Source organism: Neofelis nebulosa, chromosome 8 (assembly GCF_028018385.1).
Source record: "Neofelis nebulosa isolate mNeoNeb1 chromosome 8, mNeoNeb1.pri, whole genome shotgun sequence".
NCBI classification, from domain to species: Eukaryota; Metazoa; Chordata; class Mammalia; order Carnivora; family Felidae; genus Neofelis; species Neofelis nebulosa.
The window spans coordinates 82,458,584-82,480,675 of NC_080789.1; the positions used below are offsets into that span (position 1 = coordinate 82,458,584).

General features: G+C 40.4%; 1 long non-coding RNA gene across 1 annotated transcript; it reads right to left on the reverse strand.

The window, feature by feature from the left end:
- Positions 1-1,958: 1,958 nt before the first annotated feature.
- Positions 1,959-21,597, reverse strand: LOC131519846 (uncharacterized). Its single transcript, XR_009265829.1, has 4 exons — positions 21,391-21,597; positions 19,630-19,724; positions 19,383-19,519; positions 1,959-3,019 (listed from the first exon to the last, which is right to left on the reverse strand). It is a non-coding gene; the product is annotated as an uncharacterized LOC131519846 (long non-coding RNA).
- Positions 21,598-22,092: the final 495 nt, after the last annotated feature.

Genomic DNA, 22,092 nt, shown 5'->3' on the forward strand with positions numbered 1-22,092 from the left:
ACATCAGAGTTGTGAAAACCTTTAAAAGGGCAAACTCAGGGGTACCTGGGTGGCTCAGTTGGTTAAGCATCCAACTTTGGCTCATGTCATGATCTCGCAGTTCCGGAGTTCGAGCCCTGCATCCGGCTCTGTGCTGACAGCTTGGAGCCTGCTTCAGGTTTTGTGTCTTCCTCTCTTTCTGCCCCTCCCCTGCTTGCATTCTCTCTCTCTCTCTCTCTCTCTCTCTCTCAGAAATAAATAAAATAAAAAAAATTAAAAATAAATAAAAGGGCAAACTCAGAGGCACATCAGGGAAATGAGTTAAGTTCAATAGAAGGAAGAGCTGTCCAGCATGCAATGGGTGCCCTACAGAGCTACTGAGTTCTTTCACTGGAGACTTCCATGCATAAAATCCTGATGATTTATATAAAAGCAATGCAAACATATGGAGAGTCCTGAGCCAGAAGAATTGCAATGCCCCTCCCACATATCAAGTTCCTGTGATTCCAATGACTAAACGTCTGTCCCTTCTTGAGGAAAGAAAAGAGAAATAGCAGGAGCAGGAGAACCAGTGAGCAGATAAGGGCTTTGTAAGGGTCTGAATGGCCTGTTTTCATGACTGACAGATTTATGATGGAATAATTTCCTCTGTTTGTCCTGTAATGAGTGTTTGTACCTTGGGTTGGTGGCAAACGCCTTGCCCTGTGAACATTTCCAGCTGGATTTCAAAGAAAGGAAATGGTTTTGCTTAAGTGACAGTTAACAGAATTCCTGTTGATTAATTTTTTTCCTTATTGTTTTCAGTGCAGCAAATAGGTAGCTATTTGTTTCAAAGTAATAAACCTAAAGTCTTATAATTTTAAAAGTTTACATTCAGTTTATTTACACAGCATATGATTTCCTTGATGCCTGAACCCTACATAGATTTTTAAAAAAATGTTTATTTATTTTTGGGGGGGGAGGGGGAGGGGCAGGGGCAGAGAGAGAGAGTGAGAGAGAGAATCCCAAGCAGGCTCCGTGCTGTCAGCACAGAGTCTATCGTGGGGCTGGATCCCACAAACAGCAGCATCATGACCTGAGCCAAAATGAAGAGTTGGACACTTAGCGACTGAGCCACTCAGGTGTTTGTTCCTACATACATTTTTACATTCTGAACAGAAAAAAATGAAATATGAACCCAGCTGCATCCTAGCAACCCTCTCATAGCAAGCGTTACATCCTGTCAATCTTTTCATTTTCCATTCTGCAAATAAGAATTTTCTTGGTAAGCTCCTCTCTCGCCCTCTCACTCTCTTGGTTTCACACATTTCCCTCTGTCTTTTAGCTTCTCCCTTTCTTCTGCTTCTCCTTCTTCCTCACCCCAGTTTGCTAAGAAAAAAGGAATCAGATGGTGTTCCCTCATCTTCCTGTGAGCAAACCAATGACACTCCTATTTCTGTGCCCAACACCTTCCTCTTTCCTTCCGTGTCAATGAAAGTGTCCTTCCTCCTCCCCCTGCTCCTTCTCCTCCACATCCTGATTATTTTATTTGAAAAGGACTTTTCAGTAAAGATAAAAGGAGAGCTAAATTCTGTGTTTATGAAGAATTAGGGGCTCTCTGAATCTATGGTCTACTTCCTATCTTTCTAACTAACTACAGCTTTAAATCCCCATAATCACACTGACCCACCACGAATCCATGGTAACCTGCCTTATACGAACAGGTTACCATACGGTATTTGACAGGTAATATATGAACAGGCCATATATGAACAATAAATGTGAGCTAGGGTTATTTTTGCTCCCATAAAAAGAGAAAAATAAAACGATTTCAGAATTCTTACTGTGCCATCTAAAAATTGGTTGCATTCAGCTTGAGACAATCAGTGTACGAGCATTTATTGCCCTTTTACCTCATGTACAATAAACAGTTTCATGGTTTTTTTTAACAAAATTAAAAATTTTTTCTACTGTTTATTTATTTATGAGAGAGAGAGAGAGGGGGAGAGCAGGGGAGGGGAAGAGAGAGAGAGAGAGAGGGAGACACAGAATCGAAGCAGGCTCCAGGCTCCACGCTGTCAGCTCAGAGCCTGACATCGGGCTCAAACTCACAGACGGCAAGATCATGACCTGAGCCCAAGGTGGATGCTTAACCCACTGAGTCACCCAGGCACCCCTAAACAGTTTCATGTTTAAAGGCAGATGTCTTGGAACTTGGGTACAGTGATCACAAGCGCTCAGTTGTGCCTTCATGACAGTCACGAGCTTATCCATTTCCTGAGTCTCCTCAGAGTTCTTTTCATTTTTTTAATCAGATATTTACATATTTGTATGTGAAACTTTTCTCCTGAGATGAAGTTCTGCATTTATTACTGGCTGGATAAGCAATTAGTGGGCATTACATGAAAAATATAACTGTGTTATGTTCTTTAAGAGATTGTTAGGAAATAACTGGCCTTAGAGAGTTAGTATCATTCTACTACCCTTCTGACATACCTTCCCACAGGACAATTTGGTTTATTTTTCTGAGAGTTTGTCACGACCTTGAACATTAGGAGATAATGTCTCTTATAACAATTTTTTCTCTTCCTCCCCACCTCCCTCCAATCCATCATCAAGTCCTTTGACTCCACCTTTAATCTAATTTTAAATGGTTCCACTGTTCTTCATGTCTACCACAACTAGAGGTCACACCAATAGTACTTTTTACCTGGACCTTACTTTTTGCCTTAGCCTTCTCACTAGTGTTCCTATATCATTTCTTGATCCCCTTGAATCCTTTTTTCATACAGCAGCCTGAGCAATCTTGTGTCAAATGCTGCTGGCCAGTCGACTGAAAGTTGTCTATTAGACAAACAAGTCTGGATGTGTAGGCAGATGGATGTAGACTTTGGAATCCATCTTGGAGTGGAAAACTTGTGAGTAAAGTTAGACTGATAAGAGGTTCAATGTCTGTGCCCTGGGGTCCTCCTTTGTTTAGCTGTTCGGGATACAAGAAGGAGCCAATAAAGTTTGAGAAGTAGGCGATGAAATGTAAGGTACGTCAGGAGAGTATGGTGTCCTGGAAGCCAGATGGAAAAAATATATCAAACAGAAGGGAGTGATTAACTGTGTACAATGCTGCTGATAGGACAAGAAAGATGAAGACAGAAGACCATTGATTTAGCATCATGGAGGTCACAGGTGATTTTGACAAGAGTGGCTTCAGTGGATTAATGGGGAAAAGCCAAAGGGTTCCAGGAATTAATGGGAGGAGAAAAATTTAAGGCGGAAAATGTGCACAACTGTTCGGAAGATTTTCTGTAAGGAGTGAGTTCATAACAAGAGGACAGAAGGCACAGGAAATGACATAGATGCGTTGGCAGGTGCTTTCGGAAGCTTTGTTTAAATTGCTTCTATTCTCTCATTGAAATAAGTGGCAAGGCTATCAGCAGGATGGGAGTAAGGTTTGGGCGGGAGCTGTTGGCATTTGGAGAAAGAGCAGAAGGTTTGAAGTAGTCATCTAGAAGACTGGAGGAACGAACGGATTCAGAGAGCATGTTATGACTGCCACATTCCCTCGAGGTCCAGTAGTTATGTATTTAGAATGAGACGGTCGGTGTAGTCTTACATTTTTCTCTGGTACTGTACATCAGCAGTGCAGGTAGAGAGCAAGCTGAGCGTTGGCTTTGACCAGGATTGGAGTTTTACTAGGTGAATAACACAAAAAGAGATGATGAGGAGAGTTGAGAATAGTGCATGGAAATGGTTATAACGATCAGTTCTGATCCAACTGAATAAGACAGGAAAGTAGGACCGGTGAGAGGCAGGTTACCATGGATTCGTGGTGGGTCAGTGTGATTATGGGGATTTAAAGCTGTAGTTAGTTAGAAAGATAGGAAGTAGATGGCAGTAAGGGAGTAAGCTGCTTAAGAGTGATATTGTGGGGGGCACCTGGGTGGGTCAGTTGGTTAAGCATCCGACTTCGGCTCAGGTCATGATCTCATGGCTTGTGAGCTCAAGCCCCACATCGGGCTCTGTGCTGACAGCTCAGAGCCTGGGGCCTGCTTCAGATTGTGTCTCCTTCTCTCTCTGTCCCTCCCCCACTCATGCACTGTCTCTCTCTCTCTCTCTCAAATAGAAATAAAAACATTAAAAAACATTAAAAAAGGAATGATATTGTAGGTTGTAATCATTGGTAATGATAGGACTGATGGCATGCTTATAGAGTGAGCAGCTGAAGCGAAGAAGAGGACTTGGGGTGAATTAAGTTGGAAGCCAGGATGTGAGAAAGACCATTTACATAGATATTGAAAGTATTATGAGTTATGACCAGAGAAGTGTTAGCAAAAGTAACAATGAGCCCAGAGGTAAATCTGCAAGGAATTGAGAAGGATAACTCAGGGGCTTGGTAATGACTGTGACAAGGATGATTAATGCATATTTATGGTCTGATGAGATAAAATATTCTAACCTGGGAGCCACAGGACAGTAAAACTAAAACCATAATGCTAGAATGTAATAGATCTCATAAAAGAGGTACAAAGTGCTGACAGTGGTTCTCAAATGTTAGCAAATATTCTGATACTTGTTAAATGATTTGTTAAAATACAGATTGCCGCCTCCCCTCCCAAGTTCCTGCTGCAATAGATCTGGGATAGGGTCCAACAATTTGCATTTCTAACAAGTTCCGATGTCTAGGGGCCACATTTCAAGAACTGATCTGCTATGAAAATTCAGAAGAGAGATGGATTGCTTCTGGCTGCAGAGATCAAAGAAGGTTCATGAAGCATATTCTTTATTTCTCTGCAAATGCTCAGAAACAACAGAGTTTGGCATCATCAAATACCGTACATTGACTAATAAGCAGAGAAGTCATATTTTGGGGGGCCCCATATTTACTTACGCTGCAAATCAGAGATGCAGAGGAAATGTAGTTCCTTTATTTCTCTAAAATTTCATTGTATCATATCATTGTACATCTTAAACTTATACAACGTTTTATGTCAATTATATCTCAAAAAAAAAAAAAAAAAAAAAAAAAAAGCTAAAAAGAGCAGCTCCTGGCTGGCTCAGTTGGTAGAATAGGTGACTCTTGGTCTCAGGGTCATGAGTTCAACTCCACACTGGGGATAGAGGTTACTTGTAAAATAAAAATAAAAAAAGCTAAAAAGAAAAATAAAACTTAATTGTCTAAGGCTGATCTGATCTTCATCAACACTCCACCTGCTGGATGACTAGGACAAAGCTGACTTCTGTCCATTTCTGTTGAAAATTTGATCCAGTTACATACATTTAAATAATCTCTTTAGCTACATGTCAAATGTTTGGCCTTTTAGATTTCACCTGGCAGGATGTGGTTTTGTGACCTTGTGGCTTTGGGGGGAGGGTTTCCTTGTTCTGTATTCTGGCTTCTCTGTTCTCTGTGGTAATGTCTCTTGTCTGCCAGGTTGCTGCTGGCTCTGTTGGCATTCTTGACTGAGGTCTGTAACTCATTGTAACTCACTTAGCTTGACTGGATCTCATTGGTTCTCCTTGACTGACTTGGCATCATCTTGCTCACTACGGTTCCCTCCGAGTTTCTGCCCTGTTCTCCATCTGGCCACTAGCCTAGTGGATTATGGATCATCTCACCCTTCACCAGAGCGGAAAGTGATTTGTACAGTGGCCCTGTAGCAGCCCCACTGCGTCTCAGCTCACATGCCTTCACATTCTTACCTTTAGAATCAGCACTTTGGGCTTCCATCTATACCACATGGACTAGAAACTCTGGGACCTGCTCTCAAACTTCCTTCTCTGTCCATTTCCACGGGATTGCTATTTTTTCTCTGCCATGACATACTGCTATCCTATTAGTGTGGCTGACAATTGCTTGAGAGACAGCCTCCTTTTGGAGCCCTAACTGGAAGCAGGGCAAAACCCCTTGTCTGTCCTCAGTGCCACCCTCAAACTGGCCAGTGAGACTTCTTCCCTCATCCAGTTTCTAAACAGTGAGATTCAGAGTATATCACCTCCCTCGTCTCCTTTCTTTTCCATCCCTGTATTTCTTGCATCCTGAGATACATTGTCTTCCTCCCTCCATTATTACCCCTCTTAAAGTCTCCTCTTCCTTTCCCTTATATTCCTTTTGCATTTCTTTCTCTTTCTATAAGTTTTAAGTGTATGTAATTTAAAAAATTCCCACTTTTGTCTTCTTTAGAACTGATAAAACACATCTGTTAAGTATCAAGATATATCACCAGAATAGTATTTAATTGTAAGAAATTCACACACAGAAAACTTATGAATCTATTTCAATTTGGGATAAATGATGGAAACAGATAATAAAACGTGTTTGGCTTTTTTATATAGAAAATACTGTTTATACAGATGTTCAACCTTTTTGGTTAGCCACTTTATTGACCTAATATTTACATGTAAATATATATAAACATATACATTATATATATATACATACGTATTTATATATAATATATAATTTATATTTATATATTATATATAATGTATATATATGTGTGTGTGTGTGTATATATATATATATATATATATATATATATATATATATTTTTTTTTTTTTTTATTTTGTAGTAAGCTCTATGCTGAACATGGGGCTTGAACTCATGACCCCAAGATTGAATCACACGTTCCACCGACTGAGCCAGCCAAGCACCCCTAAGATATTTTTAATGTAAAAATATTTGACATCCCTTAATTTTCATTTAAACTATGACATCTGCCTTTTTATCCTTGAGAGTCTCTATAATTAATAATTATCTTAACAATATATGTTTCTAGGATTTTTTAAATGTATGCTTTGGTGGGCACGTGCCATTATGCATATTGTTCATGGGTAACAATATATGGTTTGATTTTTCTCCCTCAGAGTACCAATTTTCTAAACTCTCATCCTTCTGTCAAATGATTTATTTCTTTCTTTTTTTAATGTTTATTCATTTTTCAGAGAGAGAGAAAGAGAGAGAGACACACACACACAGGGAGTGGGGGAGGAACAGAGGGAGAGGGAGATACAGAATCCAAAGCAGGTTCCAGGCTCTGAGCTGTCAGCACAGAGCCTGACTCAGGGCTCAAACTCACAAATTGTGAGATCATGACCTGAGCTGAAGTTGGGATGTTTAACCAATTGAGCCATCCAGGCAACCCCCTTAAATTATTTCTTAATAACATACGTGACAAAATATCCCTATCAGAGATAAGTGACAGTCGAAGAAGCTCACGAGCTTAGTTTTTATTGTGAAGTTAAAATATAATCCAGTTTAACTGAAAATTTAACATTTTGTCCAGAAAATAAAGAGGAAAATAGCAACTTGTGTGGGGGAGATTTCATCTGCCTCTCAGTGGGTGTAGTTCCTGAGAAGGGAATTGTTCATATACTCCTCCCTCTGTTTGACTGACCTCATAACTTGGACGCTGAGTGTATGACAGTTCTTGATTAGATTCTAATGTTTAAAGGGTAATTTTTTCCTACTTCATTCAAATTTTACCTTGATTCTGATTTTAGAATTCCATCTGCAAGCATGATGAACCGGAGCATAACATTCACAAGATATTTAATATCAGTGTTTTCCTTTTTCTTAATACCTATCCAATTTTACATGGCTTACAAAAACAGGAGGCACTTTCTAATGGATGTTTACGTCAAAGTTTTTGAGGGCAGAAACAGTTTCTGGAATAACTATGTGCATAGTTCCTGGCACATAGTAGGTGGTCAATAAAGATTTGTGGAATAAATAAAATGCTAGTATGTCCCTTTAACTTTGAATAAATGGTTATATTTAAAGCATTTAAGGGGCACCTGGGTGGCTCAAGTGGTTAAGCATCTGACCATAGCTCAGGTCATGATTTTGTGGTTCATGAGTTTGAGCCCCACGTCCGGTTCTGTGCTGACAGCCCAGAGCCTGGAGTCTGCTTCAGATTCTGTGTCTCCCTCTCTCTTTCTCTACCCCACTCGTGCTCTGTCTCTTGCTGTCTCAAAAATAAATAAACATTAAAAAAAATAAAGCATCTAAAGTGTTCATATCTACTTGCTTTTTAAGAACATTTTTAGGTGAATACAACACAATTAGTTTGTTTCCAAACCCTGTCTTATTGGTTCCAGGTTGACCTAGTCATGGATGACAAGAGCACAGAGAGACTGAGTTTTGGGGGTGGAAAAATAGAGGCTGATATTTCCATCAATTTGGTGGAAGAAATGGGTAATTACCCAGAAGTGGAGCAACATGAAAGCATCTAATGCAACGTAAACCTTCACAGGGCTCTTGAGAAAGGACAAAAGCTCTATTGGAAATAAACATGAATGGTGCTGGTGGATGATGTCACCTGGATTGGTGGGCTATGTTGCAGCAGGGGTCAGAGTAGAGAAAATGACATCTCCTCTCTCCCCATATCCCTGTCTTTGGTCTAAGAATAGGGCTGACAACACGAAAGTCTGTGAAGGAAAAAAAAGGTCATGTAAATGTTAAGTTGGAAGAAAATTCTAATGACTGCAAGACAGATGATAAAACCCTAAGAATGTAAAGTTAATGTAGACTTGTAATACAGCTGCTGAAAAACCAATATGGTACAAATTTTCATGGGCATGTGTATGCCTGTGTATTTGAGGAGACGGCATAATATTAACAAATACTAAGGTATTAGTATTAGACATATGGGAAGGATATTTCAAATGCTGTGGGAATGGAAGAATTGTAACCTGTGAGTAAATTAGCATGTTCATCAGAAGTAAACAGAACAGATGCTGTTAACAAGTTTTCCTAAACTTTCTACCACTACTCCTTGGCCAGCCTCTGGTCCTACCCACTGCCATTTATACATTCTCTCATAAATTCTATAATGCAAAGACAGACCCTTAAACAGTCTACAAGGAAGTGAGCATGTGTTCAAAACTTGGTGTTGTGATAGCATAGTTTACATACAAACATGGGTAAGAAGTGACGTCTTAGGCAGGTGTCCATCCTTTCCGGGAAATGAAAGTCAGAGTGAAGCAGCTGTGATGGGTTAGTATTTGAAGGCAAACAGTGTTCTGTAGTGTAAACTTCACTTCTACAGGAAAGATACTAGATTAGATTAGTTCAAGTGTCTTAAAGCATTCTTAAGAGCGATACAATCTGATTGAGCTGAGTTTAGGCCCACATATTTGAATATCTGTACGAGGTTCCCATTGAAAAGAGTTTAGCATTTTATCTATCAATATTTCTGTGTCATTTATTGCAAGGTGTATTCAATATCATGCCTGTTCCAGTTTGATAAGCAGAGATTGCAGTGGAGATCAGGCTTAGCCCAAGGCCCATAGCTAAGGCAAAAAAATGGGAACAAGTTTCCTGGAACATGGTACCCAGAAATAAGCAGACTCCAAACACTGATAAGGTTGTTATGGACAACGGTATTCCGGTCTTAAATCCATTTCTGCCAAGAAGGGTGGATTCGAATTCTACAGGCTTCTTGAATTTTCACTTGGCACCTGTCTCTACTGAGATGTTCAGAAAGATGACAGAAGACTGGCCCAGCAAAAACTGAGTTACTTAAATGCTTTGAAGGTATGTGCTCTACTAATGACCTCACTACATAGAACATGATCAACATTTTCTTGAAAGTGTGCATTAATAGGAAAAGATTAATTAAAACACCACAACCAAAAGTTTCCAAGCATGTATGCTGCACAACCGAATCTGATAATTTCATCTTCTACTGTCCTGCCTTCACTCTGCTGTGTTAACTTAGACTTTGTTTGAAAAATCTTTCTCATGGGGCACCGGGGTGGCTCAGTTGGTTAAGCATTCGACTTTGCCTCAGATCATGATCTCACAGTTGGTGAGTTTGAGCCCCATGTCGGGCTCTGTGCTGACAGCTCAGAGCCTGGAGCCTGTTTTGGATTCTGTGTCTCCCTCTCTCTGCCCCTCCCCCGCTCACACTCTGTCTCTCTCTCTCTCTCAAAAATAAATGAACATTAAAAAATTAAAAAAAAAAGAAAAATCTTTCTCATAATTTCTTCTTTCGAATTTTTCAACTTAAAAGATGTCATTTATTTCTGTGTTTTTATTTTCCATTTAAAAGGTAACATATACTCTCTAAAATATTAGAAAAGTAAAAAAAATATTACCCATAGTTTTATCATGCAAGTCTTTTTTTTTGTTGTTTATTTTTCCTACATTTTAGTGACCATACTCAGTATGAACTTTTATCTTGCTTTTATTTTTTATTTATTTTTATTTATTTTTAAAATTTTTTAATGTTTATTTTTGAGAGAGAGAGAGACAGAGTGCAAGCTGGGGAGGGGCAGAGAGAGGGAGACTCAGAATCTGAAGCAGGCTCCAGCTCTGAGTTGTCAGCACAGAGCCTGACGCAGGACTCAAACTCACAAACTGTGAGATCATGACCTGAACTGAAGTCGGACACTTAACTGACTGAGCCACCCAGGCGCCCTTATTTGTTTTTAATTGTTTATATATTTATTGAGAGAGAGAGAGAGCAGGGGAGGGGCAGACAGAAAAGGAGAGAGAATCTCAAACAGGTTCTGTGCTATCAGTGCAGAGCCTGACCCAGGGCTTGATCTCATGAATCATGAGATCATAACCTGAGCAGAAATTAAGAATCAGATACTCAACTGACTGAGCCACCCAGATGCCCTTATCCTGCTTTTAAAGTCATGATATAAGTCGTTTTATATATTATTACGTATTCTTAATAAGAATTATTGGCTACATATTATGTCAGCTGCTACAGCTTACATTTGCTATTGTGCAATATTTACTTTACCACCAAGGTTTATTATTATTCATATTATGATAAACACAATTGTGAATAAAGTATTTTTCAAATATAGGATTCTATCCTTAGGATATATTCAGTAGTTCCATTTTGCCATTTAAAATGGTTGTAGAAGATATGAGATTGGCTGTTTCAATATCAGCATTGGTTACTATAATAAAAAAGATTTTGCTAATCTGATACATGAGAAATGATATCTCACTATTATATTACTTTGATTTCTTTCCTATAATCAATCTTTTGCATATAACAGTTGTTGCAAAGTTTTCTCATTTTGTTGTCTACTTTTTAATTTTATTAGAGTTTTGACATAAAAATTAAAAGTTGTATGAAACGCACTTACTTGATATATTGCTTTATATTTTTATATTAAGGCATATGTATTTCTAAATTAAGAAATCACTTATTCATAGAGTGCTAAATTTAAATTCAATTTTGGGGGGGATATTTTAGAAATATTGGGTAATAATATATTCACCTGAACAATTACTTATTTACTTACTTAATTAATTGATTTAGAGACAGAGAGAGAGAGAGAGAGCAGGGGAGAGGCAGAGAGGAAGAAAGAGAATCCCAATTTGGAACCCAATGTGGCCTCTATCTCAGGAACTGTGAGATCATGACCTGAGCCAAAACCAAGAGTTGGTCGCTTAACCCACTGAGTCACCCAGGCACCCGCACCTAAATTTATTTTTATCTTAACATATTATGTGATATCCTAAAACTGTACAAAACTGGTATAAGTAAATAATCACCTCAACATTATTTCTTGAGTAATCTTATGCTTTCTCATTGCTTTTTGATGTCCTCTATCATATATCTAATTCTTACAAATAATCAGGCCTGAAGACTGTGGCCATATGCCTGCCTGCACACGTAGCTGGTACAGCACTGCCACCCCAGCCTACCCCCCTCCCTTTTCCCATCCTCTTAAATTTTTTTTTTTTAACGTTTATTTATTTTTGAGACAGAGAGAGACAGAGCATGAACAGGGGAGGAGCAGAGAGAGAGGGAGACACAGAATCTGAAACAGGCTCCAGGCTCTGAGCTGTCAGCACAGAGCCTGACGCGGGGGTCGAACTCACGGACCGTGAGATCATGACCCGAGCCAAAGTCGGACGCTTAACCGACGAGCCACCCAGGCGCCCCATCCTTTCCCCATCCTCTAAGGAGTTTGCTCTGAGACTGGTTAAATGCAAGTCACATTTCCAGAAGCACGCCTCAGGAGGCCCAAGCTTCTGACCTCTCTGAAGTTTACTCCTTTGGTGCTTTGTAAATGTGCCTATCATTTAAATAAACACTCATCTTGCTCCTCTTAGCCCTTCAGATATTTATTTGGCCCGCATACCACCAAATGACTTAAAAAGACTGAAAAGCCCATGGAAAGATCCCATTTCCAGAGCATTTGCCCTAAGCAGATCATGGAATGGAGTCAGCATGACCGGGATTCAAGAGCACTAATGACTTCAGCACTGTGTGTGGGTGTGAGGGGATATGCAAGAGAAGTACAGGACAGAGCTCTTGCCTTGAGCAAACCCATGTTTTCGTTGGGTAACCAGGAGGTATATGCCTGAAATAATGCACACAGCAAGCCCACAGAACTACAATTCCTACCATATACACTTAAGAGAGGAAACCAAGGCAAACTTGGGGAAGAGGCTGGGGGTGGGAAAAAAGACTTCTGAGTATCTTCCCTGGTTTTGCCCTTATCTGATTTATGGTGCTATCTTCTCTTTTCTCTCCATGTATCTTACTAATTGGGGGATCTTGGATAGATTCCTTAGTTTCTCTAAGTCTCAGTTTCTTCAGCTATAAAATGGGGATGGGGAGCCTGGGTGGCTCAGTCGGTTAAGCATCCGACTTCAGCTCAAGTCATGATCTTGAGATTTGTGGGTTTGAGCCCAATGTCAGGCTCTCTGCTACCCGTGCAGAGCCCACTGTTGATTCTCTGCCCCCTGTCTCTCAAAAATAAACATTTAAAAAATGGGGTTAAAATAGCGATTATCTCCTGGAGGTTATTACATATTGTATGAAGAGTGCTCCGCACAGAGATTCAAACATGAATGTTGTTAATATATGTTAGTTTCCTTCCTCACAGTCTATATCTTTCCCCTCTACCAAGACTTGTTCTCAAATCTTTTATTCCCATGGACATTTACTACTGGTGAGTTTAGCTTTATTTGTCTGTTTCCCTTCATCAAGACAGTTTAAAATACTAAAGTAATCATTTAAGAGTGACTGCTCAGAAATCCTGGGGGATCTTAGCACCTGGACTACAGTTTAAGAAGTCTCTCTTAATTTGCATGTTAGGACCTTAACAGGGCAAGCTGCCCTTCTTATGATCACCAGAAGTTTGTAAGAGGTGAGGGATGGTCAAAGTTTGGAGTACATCTTCCCCCTTATCACCCAGGGGACTGCAAGCATGACAGCGTTCTCTGGTGTCAGATGGCTGTTTTCCGTATGGGTTTTATCTGCTCCCTTCCGTGAAGAGATAAAAGCTGTCAGCTTGTAGAAGGCAGAGGTCCCATGTGACATTTTTGGGTGGTTTTGTAACACCAGGCTGGAAATTTAGCCACTTCTCTTTCTTTTGGTCTCAAAACTTGTTTTCCCTATTATGTCTGAAATTTTCCTGTTAAAAATTAGATTTCTTTCTCTTATAGACTTTAAAAAAAATCCAAATCTCCCTGAAAGAGATCAAAATTTCAATAGTTATCAAGCATTTACTACTGTTTACTGAAGGGACTGATGTGTAAATGAAAGAGCTGTTGACTCAGAGTCTCTGGAGACAGGCTAGTGCTGGCTCAGTCACTAGTGTGTCCTCTTGAATGGGTCACAATATCTCTGATACTTGGTTTTCTTATGACCTTCAGTATTGCTTTTCTCTCAGATAATGATAATCACAAAAATAATTAGCATTTATTGAGCACTTACTTTGTGGCAGGTAACGTGCCAAGCCCTTTAAGTGTATTTTCTAATTTAAACCTCACAAGGAGCGTAGGAGGTGGGCACCATTATTTCCCTCATTTTATAGTTAAGGAAAATGAAACCTTGGTGATTATTCTTTTGGTAAAGACTGGCAAAAGGCAAATTAAAACTAAAATCAGCTCTATGTGATGTTGCATTCTTAAAAATTTTGGTATAGAGGTATGAGATCCTCTGAAGTGATTGATAAATGCTATCCTGATATATAGATGGAAGCATGAAATTATATTTAGGAAGAATCATTGTAAATTGAAGTAGGCAAGATTTGAAATATCCATATATTTTTCTTTAAAATTTCCATTCTTCTTTGTTATCGGAACGAGGCCATGAGCAATTCAATGGCAAGTAGTGTAAATACCTCTAAGAGCTACGACCCTATCAAATAAGTTGGAAGTTTAATAGGATGCTAATTTGGGAGTCTCATTGGCGCCATCAAAATACAATGAGACCAAGATGCAAATTTTAAAAGAAAATATTTGAAAACTGGGGCTATAATGCTTAAAAACCCTGCTCCCAGACCAAAGATATAAAACAGTTGAGCTGTTGGAGATAAGAGAGAATTTTCTGATGGCAAGTGCTTTGTAATGAGTTGTGTCTGTGTTCTGTCCTGCCCCACCTCAGTGCATGGGAGAGGACTCGGGTGTGGAGGGGAGAAGGTGGTGGTTGACACTCACATCTAGTCTAGTGGGAGGAACTTCAAAGGCTCCACTTGGGGAGCTTGCTGTTTGGCCTCTGCAGGTAGGGAAATAAAGTAGACTGATGTCATACTCCAGCTTTGGAAACAGAGAGGTTAAGGGTCAGGAGATGGGCTGGACGGCATTCTTGGCAGGAAAATTAGACTTGCTGCTGCTTTGAGATTGGCCTGCATTTCCAGAGTTTTCCCAGGCTAACAGATTGTTTCTTATGAACCATACCTTAAAAAGAGATCTGGTTTGAGATTATTCCTAAACTCCTATCCTACACACTGTCTTTGACAGTGGTTAAAATTAATATCATCACAAGGGGGGCAGATGGTACCTGGGGAAGAAGACATCATCACTTATATAGTATTCTGACTGAAAATGCTTAACTTCATCTAATTATGAAGAGATGCAAGACAAATCCAAATTTAGGAATATCCTACAAATAAAGGGCCTGTATTCTTAAAAAATGGCAATGTCACTAAAGACAAAGGATGGCTGGGGAATTGGTACAGATGAAAAGAGACTAAGGAGATTTGACAACTAAATGCTACATGTGATCCTGAATGGGGTTCTGTGCCAGAGGAACAAACTGCTTTAAAGAACACCGTTTGGACAATGGATACATTGGAATATGGGTAATAGATTAAAGTTTTAGATCAATGTTACATTTTCTGAACTTGATTGTTGTACTCTGAATATACAGTAGTTCCCCCTTTATCCCTGGTTTCATTTTCCATGATGATTTCAGTTACCCATGGTCAACTGTAGTTTAGAAGCAGATGATCTTCCTGACAAATCATCAGGTCAGTAGCCCGACACTATGTCACTATGCCTATGTCATTCACCTCACTTCATCTCATCACATAGGCATTTGTCATGTCACATCATCACAAGAAGAAAAAGTGTAAGTATGGTATGATAGGGTATTTTGTGAGAAAGATGCCATATTCACATAAATTTATTACAATATATTATTATAATTGGTCTTGTATTATTAGTCATTGTTCATGTCTCACTGTGCCTAACTTATAAATTAAACTTTATCATAGGTATGTATGTATGTATGTATATGAAAAAACATAGCATATATAGGGTATGGTAATATCTGTGGCTTTAAGCATCCACTGGGGGTCTTGGAATGTATCGGGGGGACTAGTGTGTAAGAGAATCTCTTTGTTCTTAGAAATACATGAATTATTAAGACGTACATGGGTATGATGTATTCAACCTACATTCAAATAATTCTGAAAATAAATTGTGTGTGTGTGTGTGTGTGTGTGTGTGTGTGTGTGTGTGTGTGTAGAGCAAGACAATGATAAACAGACATGACAAATTATAAAAATGCTGATTTGGGGTCAAAGTTGTGTACTCTCCGTGTAACTTTTCTGTGTTTGAGATTATTTTGAAATAAAAATGAGGGGCTCCTGGGTGGCTCAGTTGGTTGAGTATCTGACTTTGGCTCAGGTCATGATCTCACAGTTCATGGGTTTGAGCCCCACGTTGGGCTCTCTGCTGTCAGCATGGAGCCTGCTTCAGATCCTCTGTTCCCCTCTCTCTCTGCACCTCCCAGCTCACTTCCTCTCTCTCTCAAAAATAAATAAACATTGAAAAAAAAAAAAAAGAAAGAAAAATAAGACATTTTCTCAGCAAGGCCTCCCGTTAGTGAATGCTTGTTTCAACCTTGCCTCCTACCTGTGGCCAAATACAGTTCCCCTTTCAGAAATGCTAGTAAGCTCCACCCCAGACCTGCTAAATCAGAATCTCTGGGGATGAGGCCCAGGGATCTGTGTTTTAACTCTCCGGATGGTTATACACACTAAAGTTGGTTTAGACTACTCAGGAACCATGTTTGGAATTGGAGTGTGGTGTTAATTCAGGCTGTTGGACATGGGAGAAAGGTGATGGATATTTGGGTGGTGGCCACAGGATCTAGCTCACAACAGTGGGTGAGGATAGTTATGAGATTCTCTTTCTATATTCTCCCCAATACCATCCACTATCGTTTTCCAGCTTATATCTGGAGATCTCAAGTACACAAGCATTTTTTGGCCCCAAATTTCCCAGCAGGAAGTATAAATGCCTAATTTATATTTATTAGAGAACAAATCCATAGATTCTCCATAGAAAATATAATTGATTATGGTGAGCTGGAAGAGTTGTCTATTTTCAGCTTAGTGAGGTAGTGAGGGGTCATAGAGCTTTTTTCTTGTCTCCGTGGAGGATATTTTGGAAGGGAACCTGTAAGGAGTGGTAGTACTCATGAGACAAGGAGCTCTGACCTTGAATCTCCTAATTGGAGGCAGCTTGGTACTTGGTATGTGAGACTTGTTGATCTGTCTGAAAAAGGAAAGAGGATTGGAGAGAAATGGGAAAAATTGATGGGATGGTGGGGGGCAGTGGAGCATCTTATATGGCCACTCTGGCGCAGTAAGGATGCCTGCCTGAGTCTGGGGCTGGTAGGGCCCAGTGCCAAAGAAAATGTGGAACCTCTTGTTCAAAAATAAGAATTTCAAGATCATGCCAGCAAAACATCAAACCAAGCATGGGACCCTTCTAAGTACTGGACAACGTGCTACAGCACAGCTTGTACAACCATAAGGCAGACCCTGCCTGAATCTCCCCTGGTCAAAAGGAGGCCACACTTGCTAGAATTCCACCCAAGAGTGTGGTCTGCCTTTGGGTATACTGTCAGTGATGGAGCTAAGGGGGTTTGCAAGAAGTCAGGCCAGGGACAGCACTCCCACTTCAAAGAAGTGTGCACTGCAGAAATCCTTCAGAGCTACTAAAAACATCACTCATGTGTCCAACAGAGAGCTAACATTTGACACCTACCTAAGTGCAACCAGTCAGTGTTGACCAGACAAACAATAGTCAAGAGGATCTGAGATCACACACCCAGGTCAGAATGATATGTTTGCCCATTTCATCCTGATCCTGCTTCCCTATCCCAACAGGGAAGGAGCTCCAATGCACGGACAGGAGTAAAGGAATTAATGACCGCCTCATTTATCTAAGGAAGTCTGGAAGAGATGAGACCAACACTTTAAACTGATCTGGAGTGGGGTATGTGTGTAATGTTTAATAACTGAAAATAACTAAATCCAAGGACTGTCCTTGAAATATCATTAAGGAATAGAACATATAGATTTGATTGTTGCAAGGGAGTTATTTAAAAACCAATATTTTATTTGTACCTCATTGAGGCGACTGCTCAATAAACGGTTACATATTAAAAATTATATTTAGGGGTGCCTGAGTGGCTCAGTAGGTTAAGTGTCCAACTTTGGCTCAGGTCATGATCTCAGAATCTGTGAGTTTGAGCTCTGCATGGAGCTCTTTGCTGACAGCTCTGAGCCTGGAGCCTGCTTCAGATTCTGTGTCTCCATCTCTCTCTGCCCCTGCCTCTCTCTCTTTCTCTCTCAATCCCTCTCAAAAATAAATAAACATTTTAAAAAAATTAAAAATAATTATATTTAGTACAAGACAGGGGAATGAAGAAAGCTATTCATGAAAGACTCAGTTGATGGATCCCGGATAATAATCCCTTTCACTTCTAGTCTTGAACTGAGGATATCTAAGTGAAGAGTGAATATAAATCACCCTGAAAAGATCTCTGATGGAAGAACATTTTACTGGACACTTATTTTTTAATACAATCAATCTTTTGGGAGTAAACATTTTAAATATTATACTATGCTCTCTTTATGACCTCTCCTATAGATTTTTTAGGGCAGTATGACTGGGCCTTTGCTAAAGTGATTCACAGTCTTAGCACAGGAGACTCTTTGAATGCCATTTGGCTGAATTGATGTTTGTGACATCTACTATTGATCCTATCAGGGGTAATAAAAATACTTAAGCATTACAAAAATTCCACATCAATTATTTATTGCTACATTTATGTATCTACTATTTATTGAAGCTCTAAATGAGGACTGCTAAGCCCCATAAAGGCTAAAGCATGAATTAGACACTGATCTCATTCTCAAGATGCTTCTAGTTTGGTAAGGCTCAAGTGTATGGAAATAACAAGAAGGCAAGGTGGAAAGTGTTGAATGGTACCTTAAAAAGGATGTGACCTTAGACTCCTGCCCTGAGCTCTGAGTTCTAGAAGGCCCTATTCTGGACCAAAGAGACATGCCCACCAGCAGCCTGAGATTCCTCCCACTTTTAGAATATGTTCTGGGTATCTGACATCCCAGCCTTTATTGATCTTCCCAAGTGTAGACTGCACATCTGGTATGTGCCGGGGTGGCCCAAGGAGTGGCCAAGGAATGACTACCTGTAGGGACTATCGGTGGGAAGACTTGGAAATGTGGGCCAATTCTCCCTGTACCACCTGTAACAGTTTATTACCTTAAATTGCAACTTTTAATGTTTAGACTATGTTGCAAGGGTCTCCAATTACTCTTGCCCCGGAGGCCAACAAATGTTATGGGCAGGGTGGCCTGGCTATGGGAATTCATGAAGAGCAAGAACTTGGCCTTGGCAGTATTGGAAGTTTCACTGGGGAGGTAGAGCTTGAACAGGCAGAGCTGGGAGAAGGGAAGGAGGAAGAGGAATTTCTGACAGAGGGGAACATCACACTCAAAGACATGGAACTGAAAGTGTCAGTTTGTATGTGGGGAATCTAGCTTTCCATGAGGACATCAGGAGTGGAAGAGTAGAAACAAAGGAGACCAGATCATACACTACCCAGAATGCTAGGACATGGTGAAGTGTCTCGTATTCCCAGCACAGGAGATCCATTTACATGGACTGATGTTCATGACATCTAATATTCACTCCAGTAGGGTTAGGGTCTTTGAAAATCTTTATGTAGACAACGGGGTGTCATTGTAAGTGTGAAAAGTTTTGATCAGATCAACTTCGTAAAGAGAGAGTGCTGGCTTGCCATGAGGATGGTGAGCAAGGATGGGGGCAAGATAAAAAGAAAATGTATTTGAGATAATGGAAGAGGAAGAAAGAGGTAGAGAAAGGAATAAGACTTGGTACCTGGATTCTAAAGAGGTTGGTGAAGCCATTTGATGAAAAAGATGATTTCTATGGGTGCCTCGCTGGCTCAGTCAGTACAGCATGCAACTCCCGATCTCTGGTGGGGAGTTCCAATCCCACACTGGGGGTAGAGTTTACTTTAAAAAAAAGAAAAGAAAAAGGTGATTTCTATTTGAAGCTGGACATTTTTTACTTTGCATAGTTAGTCAGATGGTAGTAAGGAATTAAGTAATGTGTTTTACCCTACCTGGGGTTTCACTGAATTCTTTTTAGTCATACGCTGACACCTTTTTTCCAGTCCGGGCAGTTAGATATGAGGATACCCTTGCCCAAAGTAGGTGTCTGGTGGGACCAAAAGGACAAGGTCAAGTTAAAGAAAAGAAACACTGAACACAAGTGTAAGTGTGAAGAATGATTTTTCAGTGAGTCTCTTTTAAACTTACCTGGTTTTCCTCTCCATTCCCCCCAACCTGAGACTATTTTTTTCCACTGACTTTTGTAACAGCTTTATTGAGATATAATTCATATACCACAACTCACCCATTTAAAGTGCACAATTCAATAGGTTTTAATAGTCATAGAGTTGTGCAACCTTCACCACAATCTATTTTAGAACATTTTCATCTCCCCAAAAAGAAATCCTGTGCCATTTACTTACCTACTCCAAGCCCTAGGTAACCACTAACCTACTTTTTATCTCCACAGATTTGTGTACTCTGGACATTTTTTATAAACAGAATAATATATGATCCCAATGTCTGGTTTTTTTCACTTAGCAAAATCTTCTTAAGGTTCATTTATGTTGTAGCATGAATCACTACTTCATTCCTTTTCATGGTCAAATAATGTTCCCTTGTGTTTATCTACTCATCAGTTGATGGTCATTTGGGAAATTTCCACTTTGGGGTTTTATGGATAAAATCACTATGAGTATTTGGGTAAAGGTTTTGTGTACATATAAGTTTTCATTTCTCTTGGATATATACTTAGAGATGGAAATGTTGGGTTAAATAGAAATTCTGTGTTCAACTTTTTGAGGAAGTCCTAAACTGTTTTTCAAAGTGTTGTGCCATTTTACATTTGCACTAGGAGTGTTTGAAGGTTCCAAAATCCAAGGAAAAACATTTGTGACTTTGACCAATAATTGAACATCCATTAAATGTATGGCAGAGGGCTGTGCAACATAGAGAGTGATAGATAGATTGTCATATACAAATCCCCTGGATAAACAGAAACCTCTGTTTCTTTTAATAGTTCATGTTTAATGCCTTGGAGGCCCCAAACAGTAACATCATTTGTGTAGACAGAGGAGGATTTCTATCATATAGGAGGCATTTCTAAGTTGCTAAGTACCCTTTTCCAAAGGAGAACGCAGACGTAAAGAGATCTGTCAGCTGCATGGTAGGACAATGACTGGGTCCAGTTTATCTCAACACTTACAGGCCTTGTGCTAGCATTTCCTGGATTCTGGGTCTAACACTCTATTGTCTTCTTTCCTGCAGGCTTTCTAAACACACATATTTGAACATTAAGCTTATTTTTCTTTCATATTCCATTGTATGTCCGTAAGTCTCAACCAAAACCATCTATGAATTGTAAGACATCTCTGAACTATAATTTAAGCTTTGGTCAGTTGCACAGTTTGAAATACACCACTCTGCATGTCCTGAGCTCCTCTGCCTTTCTGTAAACCCGGCTCTGTTAAGATTCCTCGGGTCGCAATTCTTTGATTGGGTTGCTAGTGTCCTAAACGAGTTTGCCTTCTCCAGGTCTCCCAGAAAAATAGAGCAAAAAGGCTTCTAAAATGATATGACGAGGGGTACAAACACAACAGAGGAGTGGAAAGGCTTCCTGACACCATTTTCATTTGTCACCGCTGGAGCTTTAAGGGTCAGCAGACGTCGTCTGGGAGATGGTGACGGTGGGCTCCCGAGGTGGAAGGTTAAACCTTGGGTTGGGGTTAAGGAAGTGCAGGAGGCGTGGCTTGGAGACTTAAGAGAAGGTTCACCTCCACAGGTTGGCCACAAAACTGCTGGCTCCTGAAGTGATGTTTACGTCCATTGAAGTTCGCAACCACCTGGACATCAGCTGACAGGTCAGGTTTCACTAACTCCGTATACTTGAGACAAAAACCCAAACTACATACTCCAAATAGAGACAGAGCCTCCCTTCCCTCCCTCCATCCTTCCCTTTCCTCCTTCCCTGCTTGCTTGCTTCCTTCCTTCCTTCTCCTTCTCTTTCCTCTCTTTATTTTCTTTCTTTATTTTGTATTTATTTTCTATTTCTATTCCACACCCTCTACCCCCCACTTCACCTTCCTCTCCCTACGTCGGCAAATTACCCTCCCCCACCCCACCGATCCGACCCCGGCTCCACCTTTTCATCTCCTGGCGTTTAGCAGGCTCACTCCACCCCGCGCGACCCCCGCGCCCGCCAGGCCAATTCTCACCCTCCCTGCTCCCTTAAAAGCCCAGGGAAAACGTCTTGGCCCCACCATCATGCACTTTCCCGGGAGGGAACTGTCGCACCCCAGGCCCATAAGCTCCAGGGCGGCTATAAATCTCCCTTTTGCTCGCTCTGGGGGTCCGCGCCGCCCCTCCAGCGCCAGAGGCTCACCGCAGCGCGCCGCTTCCCCGGTGGCCCGTCCTCCCCAGAGTCGCCCCGCCCCGTTCCAGCTCCGCCCCCGGCCGCAGCTCGCTGATTGGCCTTC